At 40.4% G+C, this 13,268-nt stretch overlaps 1 pseudogene; it reads right to left on the bottom strand.

The window, feature by feature from the left end:
- Positions 1-12,576, bottom strand: part of LOC141918793 (kinesin-like protein KIF20B) — a 39,636-nt pseudogene extending 27,060 nt beyond the window's left edge.
- Between the last annotated feature and the right edge of the window lie 692 nt (positions 12,577-13,268).

Below are 13,268 nucleotides of genomic sequence, written 5' to 3'. Positions count from 1 at the left end.
TTTAATGCATCCTTCCTATCTGGAAAGAACAGGAAAATAAGACAGACTGTAACATCACAAAACATAATCAGGAACACACACTAGCAAAGCTCTTTCAGCTTAAGGTGTTACAGACTTTGAACAGGCTGTCAGGAACAGTGTGACAGGGTAAGTGAATTTGGCAAAGCACATCAATCAGTAGACTGAGTTTATTTAACTTCTGGGACAGAAATAGATCTGCAAATGAGAACATGTGGAGAAAGCAGTTCCTAGACAGTTATATCCAGCTGTGACTAGATATCGTACTGGTTTTTAGACAACTAACTTCTTGTATTATTGCACTCTTATTTAGATCCCCAAGCTAGGGCATAAATAGTAGGAAGGCTTTCTTTTGTCTGCATATGGTTAGCTGGATCAGGAGGAGAGTGTTAAAAGTTACGTCAGTATTTATTAAAGCCAGACAATTTTTGTCAAATGGTGCACAGTTATGATAGCACAGCAATGTTCTGCTGATGAAAAAATGTTACACTAGAAGTACGTAGACAGCTGAGTTAGTTCATAAGGAGTAATAAAAGGCTAAAAATTTGACTCTTACTATGACACTAGTGAAAAGGGGATTTTAAACTTATTCCAAAGTTTGTTTCTTTGATAAACCAAGCTCAGAGGAGTAAAGTTAAATTGCTAAAATATATGATAGCATGCTTAAAGGAGATTAGACCTGATGATTTAAAGAGCAAAACAAGGCAAGTTTAAGATAACTTTGGTAGATCGACAATTCTATACATTGTTTCTGCCAAAATCTTAGTGTTAGCATTGCATATTTTAAACAATAGCTTTTAAACATTGGAGGCAGTACCTAAAAGCCACAACCAGTTTGCAATTCGTAAAAGAACTTACTTTGACTGTTGACAATTCTTGAGTGTGTTAACACACTTGCCCAGCATCAGAAGAGAGGTGTTTACATTTCCACTCTCTTTCAATCTATGACCTTCATTGTGGGTCTTAGCATATCCTTCTGAACCAGCAAGATCACACAGTGACAGTCTGAAAGCAGATAAGGAAAATTCCCTTTATTTACCTTAGAACATGCACAAATTATTCACTTTTAAAAATGATCACTTTTTTTAGAGGAAGAATTTCTTGATCTTCATCTGCACAAACACTTCCATCCTCTTCAATGTTGTTTTCTCAATCAAATTTTACATTACTTCCTGACAAACCTTTTCCCAACACACCTCCTATTTCCCCTCCCTCCCGCCATCTCTTCCTTCTGAGGACTCAGAGGAGTTCAGGTGTACAGCAGGCTAACAGAACCTTGTGCTGCACAGAGGGGACAAGGCACAGAACAGCCCTGCAGCCTGATGGCTGGAGGTAGAGGGCCAAGAACTGTGTGATGGTAGGAAGTGGGGAAACCACCACACACGCATGAGTTTCTATCAGGAAGCACTGGGTGTATAGTGCAGTACCAGTACACCAACACAGACCATAACTGACAGTTCCCAGTACCAGTACACCAACACAGACCATAACTGACAGTTCCCAGTACCAGTACACCAACACAGACCATAACTGACAGTTCCCAGTACCAGCACACCAACACAGACCATAACTGACAGTTCCCAGTACCAGCACACCAACACAGATGATAACTGACAATTTCATCACAAAGAAGAGAGGGTCTCTGCTCTGAACTTACTCATTGACTCAGGTCACTCGCGGTGCTCCCGAATCTTCAGTTTTCAGTATCTTAACTGTGAATATGCTGTGACTAAAAGGAAAAGTTTAAATCAGCAGAGAAGTGATAGACAAATACATTCAAAATATTTTTAACCTCCACAACATCTGTTCAAAACTGTTGAATCTGTCAACTTCTCTAAGCATATACTCTATCAGATACAAACTTTTAAAGAGATGCTTATGTAGCCTTTATTTTGCTTTTTCCTCAGACATTTAGATGGAATAAAGCTAAGTGCTTTTGCTTGAAGGAGAGTATTTGATAAAACTGTTAGCTTTTGAACATGTTCATCTTACTGAAGGATTGAATCCTTTTGACTAAAAGCACTGGGTCACATAGTGCTAAAGGATGTCAAACCTAGATATCTAGACCCTGTTAAAGCCTCTTCCCCTCCTACAAGCCACAATCCATATTTTAGCTCCCCCCTCCTCCCAGAGACCATCCTATGCCCAATGTTATTCAAAAAGTTTCTCACCTTCTGCTGGAGCAAGTATTTAGTTTCTTGCTCACGATACTCTGGTGTTTCAACCCCAGTTTTAGAAGTCTAAAAGCTTCTTTAGAATCAGAAATCTGAACCCACTGCTGATCTTTAGGAAGAACAAACATGGTAATCTTGTAAATATCATTATCAAAAAGAAAGAAGGGATTAAGGGATAACATACGCACACCAAGAACGTTTACTTGAGACATAAAAACATTTTACTAAGCATGCTTCAGACAGAAATTATATGACGACAAAATCAAGATTCTTCCTTCCATGGGAAAGGAAGGGCAAATATATCTCATCATTTCATCCTATTAGCACACAGAAATATGCTCCATCCAAATTAAGTGAGCAACCTTAGCCCGCGCTCTGAAAAGCCAAAGCACAGGGTCTAATATGAGCATGAACGCCCTATGTTCATACTCATCAAGGCAGAATTCTACCTGGACAGCTTCTCTGGTTTAGCCTATGATCTTGAGGGCAGGGGGGGAAATCACCTAGACATCTTTCAGGGCCATCAAGTTAAAAAAAAAAATCAGTGAAGAATTCTGTCTGCAGTATGATGACTGTATGTCATCTTGGTATGGGCTCGAGTAAATACCTACAACTCTACTAATGGAACTTATAATATGAACATTATGGCCTCTGTTAAACTAGAAGTCACCAAAATTGTACTAGCAAAAATACCAGCTGTGACCAAGAAAAATAAGAAAATCAGTAGCTGGTTTTCCTCAGTAACATCAGGAACAGCCTTATACTTCCAAATGTTATAAAAAGAGATTATGCTGAAGCATAGCTCAGAGCAGACTATTTCCTACTTCACACATCTTCTAGTCTTTGAAGAAATGAAGGAGTTGGGTTTATCATCTGATTCAGCTTTCTGAATCTATAGTTTGGCATATGAAAGATAAAAGTAGCAGGCCAAATACCTACAAAAAAGCCTTTAATCTAGAATTGGGGTCTTGATTGTTCAAAGAACCTATAACAAATGAAACAGGATTTGAAAGCTGTTTTTCCCATGGCCAGAAACAAACACTGAACTGTTAGAGTTCTGCTAACTCCCTGCCTTGCCCAACCCACAACAAATTACATCACACACTTGATTAGAGTACTGTAAAATGTAATTTGCAGTCAGACTGAACTTTCTCACATATTCTCTGAAGTGTATCTCTACAGAAAATACTAAAAAATAGAACTGTTGAGCCAATTATAACTATAGGTAAGAATTTGGAGTCTTTTAAGAAAATGGAAAAAAACAAAACACTAAAAAATTTGTCAATTGTTCTCAATATTTCTCCCATTTCAGAGAAATATCAAGGCAGTGGAGTGCACGCAGGCTTTTAAGAGTTACAGTTAAGAATAGAGAGAAAACACTATTAAAGGCACAGATACTTCTGTGTATGCAGGTTGTTGCCTTTCATGCTCAAGGCAGACATTTCTAGTGCCACAGTGAATACAGTTAGGAGTTTTCTAACCTAGAAAGAAACATTATTACAGGAAGACTGACTTTTCAAATTACACCTTTGGCAGTTTGCAATGTATTCTAATCACCTTTTACATAAGAACATCCCTTGATGTCTTGAGCAAGGCGTAGTGTTTTTCTTTTCTTGTCATTTGATACAGGAATCAATAGATCATAAAAACATTCATTGTAAATCTCACAAAATGAAACCCAAAGAGAAAACGTCATGTGATTTTTCGCAGTTGTGCTAGATTGTTCTGAGCCTTTTAAGATTTCTTCCAAATCTGCCAAGTACAAAATATTACAAGTCATTATAGACCTTGTAAAATGAACTTCATTCAAAAAATTAATAAGAAAAAACTGGTATTACAGCAGCCTTCTAAAAAGCACTTACCCCAGACAAAAATCCCTTGGAATTTTTCTCCCCTTTCTTAAATATCTGGAAGTCACATGCGTACCCTATATATTTGCCAGACACCTAATCTACCACTTCCTTTCCCACTTACAAATTCTATCAAAAACATGCAGCTTTGTTAGAATTATTCAAGTCTCTTCAATGTCTTCAGAAGGTAGAGAATCAAACCGACAAGTACATGACATTCCAACATTTTAAAGCAAACCTAGTATTTAGGTAGTTTTTAAATGCCAGAATTAGGTTTATCTGATTACATAGAGGGTCAGGATACCACTAGAGACCATAGCATAAGTAGTACTACTTTTCCTTGCCATAGCCTCGTCTCATTTAACCCCTGTTCAGGTATACTTCTAACCATTTCATCCTTGTGTTTTCTGGCCAGATAACTTACTCACTATCCAATTCACTGGCATATAAAAATGTCAAGTAGCCATTTTATTATTAACATAGGCCAGAAGTCAGTTGTTGAACTTAAGAAAGCTTCTTTGCCTGCTTTAATTGCAATTCTTTAATATAAAACATACCCTTATAACCAACTGGTGCTCTGCTGTTAGTGCTCTCTCGATGGTCTACCTGCAAAAGAGAACAGAGACTTTAAGACACATCTCTGGCAGGACATCACCAGTTACTTGTGTAACAGCTCCACTGGACAGTAACACAGTGTCGTTGCAATATGCCAGTACAAAGATCCTGACTACACATCATGTCTAGTTCAATGCACCTGCACATTCCTATTGAAAGGATTGTTCTTACCTTAACACTTGTTCCTGACACCCCCCTCACCTCAGGCCCTATCACAGTAGAGAGCATTTCAGCTCGCTGAGCCAGAGGAAAACTCACCACGGAAAAATAGAGGGGTGGGACCCCGCAGAGAAGCAGGGTGATTTAACAGGATGATTTGCAGAAGTCCGGTTGTAGTTTACACATTATTCTTAACCTGGTGAATCTAGACAGTCTGGAAATTTTTATTATTGGTATTTTGCTAATTCAGAATTCCATATCTTACAGCTTCCTAGGTCAGCTCTCAGAAACAGAGGTAAACATAGAACACTTGTTCACTTAAGAAATTAAGTGAGCAACTTACAGCCTGTACCATGTAGTAGTATCACAGTTGAAATAAAGCCTAGGTTTTAGAAAGAGAAGGAAAGCTTCCTTCTGCTGAATCTTTAAAAAAAAAAAAAAAAAAAAAAAAGAAAGGTAAAACAAATCCCTACAGATAGAGGTTAATACACATACACTCCATTCCCACTCTTAGTTTTGGTTGTTTGGTTTTTTTAGGCAGAGAACTGCAAAGAAGTGCGACTTGTCTACCAAAACCAGTATGCTTAAGAGAAGAAACATGGATTAAAAAACAGGTGTGATTTGGGTTGGGTTTTTTTAATGTTTTGTCAAGAGCATACGTCATATAAAGCTGGGATTCCATAAAGCGATTCCTGAAATAGTTAAATACGTATGTAATCAAAACTTTCAGGTTTAAGCTTTACACACATAAAACACCCACCCAAACCTCTCTCTGTTGAAGTAGGTGTAAACTTTGAAAACTGTTGTTACAAGAACAATACTTCAGCTTATAAATTTAGTGGCAAAACTACAGGGGACACATACATGATCGTTTTTTCTGAAGCCCTTAAAGACTGCTAGACCTGGATAGAACATATGCCTGTGCTTTTGAAGTGAACTCTTGAAGAATTCTGCTGCCTCCTGCCTTCCACACTGGAGAATTCTAGTTAACTAACTCGGATAAAAATCAAGGTAACAGATATATTCCATCCCACAACAGTCACAACACTGTATTATAACCTAGCATACCACTAGGGAGATGCTTAATTCTTTTCACTAAATAAATGCACTGCAATCCCTTTCTAGTTCCAATTCCCAGCATATGCTCAGTTTTCTTACATTCTTGCATTCATTTCAGAATTAAAGACACCAGGAAGAAGGTACGCTTATACAAAATACAATCCCCGTAACTCTAATTGGACTAAACAGCTTTAGAATTCCAGGCACTGAAGTGTATTTCTGGACTACTCAACAGTGATCTGTTTAAGAATAAAGTCCAGCAGAAACCTGTTTGAATTCAAATCTTTAGAAGTCCAACAGCTTTATAGCTCTGCTGTTCCAAAAAAACTCTTCCTTCCTTTGAGGTTATTTGCACAGACTGGAAGAGGGGAACAACCCCAAAATCATTCATTTCTGTCAAGTATCCTGAAAGAGAGTAAATTGTTTAAAGGAGCAGACCTACTAGCATCCCCACAGATGGCGAGACTATTTGCATTCCGTCTTTATTAAGCACCAGTAACCCCAGAGGATAAATTATCAGATGCCCAAGCTATAGAAAAAAGCTCAGTGTTTACATTCTATCAAGTATTCAGCCACAAGGCAGAAATCCACAGAACAGGGTTCATCAGCAATATTGCTCACTTTGCTGCTAATCTGAAGAGCTACCTGACAGCAAAGACACATCCATACTTAAATAGAGAGTTGCTTCCCACTGAAAAATGAAGAGCACTGAGCTCTCTAAAGATGCATGTACTCATCAGTACAGAAAGAAGTGCTCCTCTACCTCTTTTGTTTGGCAAAGTATTGAATTTTTAATAGCGGTTTCTTCTCTCACTTGGTCTCTAGTCAGCCTTATATAATCTCTACACCGATGGGGTTTGAAGTCCATTGCTGTGTATAGCTTCCCTTGAATACTTTTAAACAACAGATCCAGAGTCCTTGGCAGAATATCGACGTCATCCTCTGTCCCTGAAAGCAACATACCAAAGAAAGACCTTAATTATTACTGTGAACAAGGTATACAAATAAACAAAGACAGAAAGATAAAAAATTCTAATCTCAAGGCATACATGAGGAATTTGGAGGCCACTTACAGCACGAAGCAGTGGGTTTCTGTATTCTCCAGGTAACAGAAATGTCATTAGAGTGTTTCGAAAGGTATTTGGCTTTCAGCAACAGCTCATGCTCTACCCCTTAGACAGTGAGGAGCAGAAACAGGTGGGGTGTTCTGCATAAACATAGCCTTAATGAAAAAAACAAATCCAAACCAACCACAACCAACACACGTTCAACAGAGATTTGCAGTTTTCCAGTTGCATTTCTTAGGCTGCCTTCACTCTCTCTCTCAAGGAAGTAATTTGGAAATACAACTGATGACTCCCCTCTCAGCTGCAGTCCTGGACTAATTCCACAGACCCTACCAAAAAAGTTCTAGAAGCCTTGTGAAGACTCACTCCTTTCCCTGTCCCAGACCCTTTCCTACCAAAGCATCCTACTTTTGCACCTGAAAGGCAAAAAGGAGTCAAATAAAAGCCTCAGTGCACACTTGATCTTTCTGAATCCAAATGCAAGTTTAAAAAGGGTTCACTTAACTTTGATTTCTAAACCAGAGAGGAGAGGGAATAGGGCAGAATGGAAGAGAAACAACGATCCTGTCTCAGACTGACAGCATTATCTTCCAGCCTCTGATAACTCCTACTGCTCCTGAGACAGACGGGCTTTCAGCAGTTACAGCGCTAGCTGCGCTGCCCAAGTCAGAACCTCTGTAAAACGTAGTTGCACTCAAACACTGAGCTAGGGACCGAATAACATATTAAGTTAAAGTACTGCTGGATTACATTTGTTTCTCCTCATCTACTCATAATTTTTTGTTTATTGTAATGCCACTTGTAATTCAACCTCACATGAACAAAGTAACAGTCACTGGCAAACAATGAACAGCCCTAAAAAACTGTTGCATCCTCCACTGAAGTCCCTTGCCATTGACTGAACACAGACTGCCATGTAATGCCAGAAAGGAAAGGCTGTATTGGCAATACTGGGAATAACAGAAGAGGAGATCACGGCACCCCGTAGGCAACAGTCTGCCCTGACAGTTCTTATCACAAGTCAATAGTTAAGTCCTAGAAAAATAGAATACCATGAAAAAGTCTCCAGAGTCTGAAAAGACACGAATGAAAAATTCTTGAAAACCCACACAATATAGCCCGAACTAGTCAAGCGTGGGGGACTCTACTTTAGGAATTTTGGGTTTTGTTACTTACCTATTCTTTATTAGGCCAGAGCATGCCATTATTGCCCCAGATTAATGATAACTGAAAATACTGGCAGTAGTCTTTAGTTATAATCTACCTAACAGAAGATCACTTAGAAGACAATGTCACTTCAATAAAGATCAACTTCGTATGGCACAAGACTCATTGTCCCTCTACTACTTCTGTGTATAAAATAAGCATTATAGCCTCTAGAACTGCCATTCCATTATAGGAGAAATTGTTTCCACGTATATCAAACCACCTTATTTGTTAAAATGCTTTGAAAAATAATTAAAGTGACATCTTCTGACCAGAAAGGATATTGAGCTTTAACAGTACAGACCAGTACATCAGGAGACAAGGTCTCCTAGGATATTATTGATAAACTCAGAAACTTGAGACAAGGCAGAAGTACTTGAAAGTACTCAAATATGTTTCGAATTATTTATGCTCTGCCTGTAATAACTGAAACAGACACAAATACTATTCCTTATCTGAAGACAATGCATATAAGATGTGTATGACCTTTACAATAATGATAAAAAAATAACAAAATATTAGTCTGAACTTACACACTTTTCACATTCTGATATACAGAACACATTTTCTTAACTCCCCCCTCCTCCCTCTAGGTACTTGGAGGAAAAAAAGAAGTCACACACACCTGGTTGAAATTATTACAGCCTTATAAAGCAATACACTGTATGTTTATGTAAACTCTGGCAGTGACTGTCAGTTGGCAGTTTAGTGATACTTGTTATGGAAGGAGACTTTCAAAGGTTATTTATTATTATTCAAGAGAAGCCAATGTATAGGGCCTACAATTTAAATAAAGGAAAGAGTTACAATATTTCTGCTAGAAGTAACCCTCTCAAAAAAAAAAAAAAACCAAAACAAAAAAAGGAACTTCATTCAAGGAGAACGCATTTCTACTTATACCTTGGGATGTGTAGGTTTTCCCAGCATTTCTAACGCCATACGTAAAAATAAGATGATTATATCCATCCAGCAAATCTTGCACTGGTTGCTTCATGGTACTTTCAAAGAATTCTTCTTGAGTTGTTTCAGGTCCAAACACCTGAGCATTACCAAGCAACATCTTTATTTTGTTTCAGCAATCACCAGAGACTTTTAAAGAATCCTTCAAATTCTGTATGTTTATAATCTTAAAGACTATCGACAGTTTAAAAATCTAGTTTGCTTGCTATTAAATAATGTAAGTTAAACAATTTTTCCAGGAAAAAATTAAAAACTTCTAAAGGCAATTCATTTACTTGTGAAAAAGAGAACTTACTCGTGAAAAAGTGAACTTCTGCATCATCTTTTCAGCAGTTTTTTCACTTAGCTGGCTCGAAGAATTTTTGGGAAGCTTCAGTACGATGCTTATTGAATCCTCAAGTGAAACACAGTTCTATTAAAAGGAAGCAGAAACAATGCAGGCATGAAAAGAGTATGAAAAGCTCAGTGGAAAAAAAACCCAAAACCCAACAAAAACCCCAAGCATACGTTTAAGGTATTTTTAAACTCTATAAATGTCACACCTGCAATTCATTTTCTCTTTCCGATGATGTAAATGGCCTAATACGCAGGCAAATTGTATGTGTTCCTTAGGCTCCAAACTGCTCCCCTTAAATTAAAAAAAAAAAGAAAATAAGGAAGTTAGAAATTTGACTAGATTCTTTACTGGATAGCTAGCATGTTAAGGCAGTTTTATTTTCACCAGGCTATTCTGAACAGATTTATTTGATGACGAGGGAAGCAAAAGTAATTCACTACATCAGTTTTCACAAGTGCTTAGGCCCCTGCAGACGTTCGCTGTGATAACTTAAGAGTTCATAATATGTATATAATATGTATATAGCATGTAATATAGCATGTGTATATATATACACACACACACACATATATACAACATTAAGGCAATTAGAGATCAAGAATGAAACCCACAAAAACATTCTATGATTAAGCTGCTCCAAGCTGGCAATTAGCCTCATTCACAGAAGACTGATGCACCCAGTGAAGTATCAATGCAGTGCCACACAACTTAGTCTAATCCTACGTATCTCCTCCAGATTAAAAACACACTAAAGACGCTTTTCATCTTCTCTGTAAAATTCTGATTATTCTTACTGATAAAAAGACTAAGCTTATTAAAAAATATCCAAACAATGCAAACATTAAAGCTTTCTTACCTGGCTTGTGTTTGAGCTTGAAGAAACCAAAGAGAGATCTGTTTTAAAATCTTCTACGCTTCCTGGTGCGGGTCTTTGAAACGGCTCAACACCAGCAATATAGGATGGTCCGAAAAAGTCCTCCTTACCCAAATTCTGTTCCATCCTGTGAGATAAAATAAAACCCTTTTTTTGCTTTCTGATCACATAACATAAAGCTTCTGAAGTCTCTTATATAAGACAAGTCAATCTGAAACTGATAGCTGCAGTTTCTTTAAGGAGAAAGCTTTCTTTATCCTGTTCAAAATTTACATAGCAAGTTTCTGATAGCTGGGGAGGGGGTCTGCAGTGGGGTTCAGATCATGATGAAACAAGACCAGCCATTCTTCTTCCAATGCAAAGCAACTGTTTACCAGGGAAAAGGCCTTATACATATACCACAACCTTGCTAAAACCCATGTCTGACAAGGAAGATATAATTAAAAAAAAAAACCAACCACAACCACCAAACAATCATATTGTTCAGCATCCATTTCTCCATCATCCCATTGTAGTGGCCATTTAGAATAAAAGTTCATTGCAAGAGTAACCCAAACTTCATGGTTATCTCTGCAGGACCTGATAAATAATTGGTATTATAAATATAACACAATGTAGCTTAATACATGACAGAGTTCAGAAAGATGAGCAGATAGTTTTAGCTATTAAGGGGACACTAGAAAATTAGAAGACCTCATGTCAGACTGCAAGTTAAAGAACTGCTTTTTAGTAATTTTTTCAGTCGTTTTACAGACCAGCAATTCATTTATTAATCCAAAATTTAATGATTTTTGTGCATCTCAGAATCTGGGCAGTGAAAATTTGCTATAGAAAATGAAAGTAAATTGATCCAGTGTTGATAGTAGACAGGTAGATTTCAAAATAATCTTTAAAAAGTGCATTTTATTTCAAAATATTAGTATATTTTGTCTGCACTTCACTCTCCAACTGTTCTTTCCTGTGATGTTACAGATGTGGCTTGGCAGCTTTTGTTCTGTATTAAGTTTAACTCCGTGGGCTCACAGACTATGACAGCAACTCCCTGGGCTCGTAGACTCACAGACTGTGGCAGCAAGCATTCCAGCAATTAGACACCTACCACGTGGCTCCTACAGTTTTGAAGCTTTGGACATGATGAGTCAATGTCTTCTAACACTACATTCCCATGTCTGTGCTACATCCATGCATATACGTTTTGTCTCTAAATACTAATGGAGAACACACAGTGTTCATTAAAACAGCAGACAGACCAGGGCTGGTTCAAAGACCTTTTGCTCAGAAAAAGTGTTGCCTATTAAGCAGGCGTAATATTTTTGTTCCCCCCAGCAAAAAACCTGAAAGATGCCAGCACTTTGGTGTCAGAACAGTTAACAGCTCAGCCCTCCTATCTACCTTGTAAAAGGCGGATACAGGACTTCATGAAGCCAGACAAACTTCACCAAGATGCAAATGAGGTAAAGCGATACATAAACTAAGCAGCAACGTTTAGTTTAATCTACAGTTCTTATTTTTGTCAGACAACTATATGAAAACCAGGAAAAACTTGGCCTGAAATACTGACAAAGCTTGAACAAACACTGAGCTGGGAATAAGCTACTACTGGAAAGAAACATACCTGTGCTGTCCCGATCCAGAAGTCTTATTCATCAGCTACACAAGTCACAGGGCAAAACTCTTGCCAGACCTTGACAGGAAACATATTTGTTAGGTAGCTGACAGCTTACATTTTGTTTTAAATACAAGCTTATTTTAAAGTGTGATTTGTCAAGATTATGCTCTCACTCGGTGCTTTTTTACCCAAGGGGCCAAAGGCAAACATGAAGCTCTGCGAGCCAAGCTGGAATTCAAAGCATTCCTGTGAGCCCAGCACTCAGAGAAGTCAGGTCCCACCACTAACAGCAGGTCAAAGACAAGATCGACTGTCCATCTGTCTGCACACTGTGTCAGTCACACAGCACTGTCATTACCTGAGATGTGCTGCGGGAAACGGGCACACTGCCTGGCTGGGGCCTCCAACGTACTTGTGTGCGGGGAGATGTCACTGTAGTTCTGCTTATGGTGTCAGCAGAGTTTGGAGCTGCAGACACCTCCCGAGGGGGATCCAGAATGGCACACAAAGCCAAACGTGCTCACAGCACACACACAGCCTGCAGCGCTGTCAGGCAGCACAAGGCCTGGAAAGGCTCCAAACCTCACAGCTGGCAGCTTATAAAACCATAACGCATCAGTACTTACACTTAAAGAGATTTAAACGAAGACTGTTCCCTCTGCAGATGCCCGTCTCTCAGCAAAAGGCTCCGCAGGTTTCCCGCTCTCACGGACACTGCCGCACGGCCTTGCCATGGCCCCGGCCGCTCCCCGCCACTTGCAGCCCCACAGCAGCCCCTAAAAGTTTTCACCCCCTCCGCCCCTCCACAGCCTTTCCCCCAACGTAACACCAGGAGTAACCGCGGCCGCAGTGGGGAGAGGCGGGGGGAAGAGGCCTGTCCTGGTTCTGGACCCCGGTGCCGCGCTACCCGCCCCAGCACCGGTCCCCGACGGACCTGCCCGCACCGGCACGGAACCCCGGTGGCGCGCTCCCCGCCCCGGAACCGGCCCCCGGTGTCTCCCAGCCGGCCCCGGGACCGGCCTCCGGTACCGCGCTGCCCGCCCCGGGACCGGACCCGGACGGCGCTGCCCGCCCCGGCACGGAAACCCGGTGCCGCGGTGCCCGCTCCGCGACCGGATCCCGACGGCGCTGCCCGCCCCGGGACCGCCCCCGGTGCCTCCCAGCCCTCCCCGGGACCGCCCCCGGTGCCTCCCAGCCCGTCCCAGGACCGACCCCCGTGCCTCCCAGCCCGCCGCGGGACCGGCCTCCGGTACCTCGCTGCCCGCCCCGGCACCGGACCCGGACGGCGCTGCCGGCCCCGGCACGGATCCCCGGTGCCGCGGTGCCCGCTCCGCGACCGG

The sequence above is a fragment of the Strix aluco genome, chromosome Z (assembly GCF_031877795.1).
Source record: "Strix aluco isolate bStrAlu1 chromosome Z, bStrAlu1.hap1, whole genome shotgun sequence".
Classification (NCBI taxonomy): Eukaryota; Metazoa; Chordata; class Aves; order Strigiformes; family Strigidae; genus Strix; species Strix aluco.
This window is presented reverse-complemented; position numbering and strand designations above follow the sequence as displayed.